This window comes from Octopus bimaculoides, chromosome 22 (genome assembly GCF_001194135.2).
Source record: "Octopus bimaculoides isolate UCB-OBI-ISO-001 chromosome 22, ASM119413v2, whole genome shotgun sequence".
NCBI lineage: Eukaryota > Metazoa > Mollusca > Cephalopoda > Octopoda > Octopodidae > Octopus > Octopus bimaculoides.
Genome location: NC_069002.1, coordinates 12,541,113 through 12,542,888, shown reverse-complemented (window position 1 = coordinate 12,542,888; position 1,776 = coordinate 12,541,113).

The following is a 1,776-nucleotide window of genomic DNA, read 5'->3' as shown; positions in this document are numbered from 1 at the left end:
GAGGTAGTGAGGGAATGATATCGGCTGAAACAGAGAAAGAGAGAGGAAGGAGAAAACAGACAGAGAAAGAGAGAAAGACAAAAGGAAAGAGAAAGGAGTGAGGGAAGGAAAGGAGAGGGATTGGAGAAAGATAAATGCAGACGACAGCGAGCTGCGAAAAGAGAAAAGAATAGACAAGGTAATCTGGTGCAGTGAGAGATAGGGGGGCGCGTACGTGAACGTGTGTGTGTGTGTGTGTGTGTGTGTGAACGGTGAGTAATTTTCTTGCATTCCTATCACTATAGCAATATTCTTGCAGTTCTTCAATGAAATCAGAGAGAATTAAGAAAAGAGAAAAGACGGAGGAAGGAAAGATAAGAGGAAGTTGACATTGGAGAGAAAGAGAGAGCGAGAGAGAGAGATAGGGAGGGAGAGGAGCATTGTGTGACGTCAGTTGGCTGGACGTTTGCGGGGAGAGGTGGGAGAGAGAGTTTGTTTTCGGAAACTGAAGACTAAATCAGTGGTGGGAGGGGAAAATAGAAGTGGAAGGAGGAAAGTCAGTGATGAGGATGACAATGGTGATGATTATGATGATGATGATGATGATGATGACGATCAGCATCAAAAAGCAAAAACATGAAAACCGTTTAAACATTCTATAATGAAAAGAAGACGCTGTCTTAAGAATTGATTTTTGCAATTGTAGTACAGAGTATTCACATACATACATACATACATACATATATATATATACATACGTACTCTTTACTCTTTTACTTGTTTCAGTCATTTGACTGCGGCCATGCTGGAGCACCGCCTTTAGTCGAGCAAATCGACCCCATGACTTATTCTTTGTAAGCCTGGCACTTATTCTATCGGTCTCTTTTGCCGAACCACTAAGTTACGGGGACGTAATCACACCAGCATCAGTTGTCAAGCGATGTGGGGGGGGACAAACAAACACAGACACAAGCACACACACAAATATATATATACATATATACGACGTGCTTCTTTCAGTTTCCGTCTACCAAATCCACTCAAGACTTTGGTCGGCCCGAGACTATAGTAGAAGACACTTGCCCAAGGTGCCACGCAGTGGGACTGAACCCAGAACCATGTGGTTGGTAAGCAAGCTACTTACCACACAGCCACTCCTGTGCCTATACATATATTCTTTCTTTTTTTTTTCTTTTATCGGTTGCGGCCATGCTGGGACACCGCCGTTTTGCTACACTGTTATAATTGAGAGCCTCCTCTGCTATGTGGCATTTTGGTCAATAAGGGAGTTTGATACCGCTGCCCTCATTTGCGCCTCCTGTCGCGAGGTAGGTTCATCTGGGACTCTCGACAGGAAGAGATCCATTTTTGTTTTGAAAACACCTACATCCACATTGTGTAGGTCCCTCAGGCTTTTTGCGTGAATATTAAAAAGTTGTGGGCCTTTGAAACCCAGGCTGTTGCAGTAACTGGTCCTGAAGCGCTACGGCATTGTTGGGATCTTTGACACTGTGCAGTGGAGACCCGTTCTGTCATTTGTGTAGCTTTCAATGCCGAAATTGGCACAATCTCTTCCAGGATCTTCCAGATGTATATGATTGCATATCTCTCCCGCTTTCGCTCCAGGGAGTAGATTCTTAGCTGTTTCAGCCCTTCCCAGTAGCTGAGCTGTTGCAATAAGATGATCTTCTTTGTGAAGCTTCACTGAACTGCTTCAAGGTCCGCTCTTAATTTTACACTGTGGGGTGAATATAGTTGAGAGCAGTAAGCCAGGCGGTTGATATATATATATATACA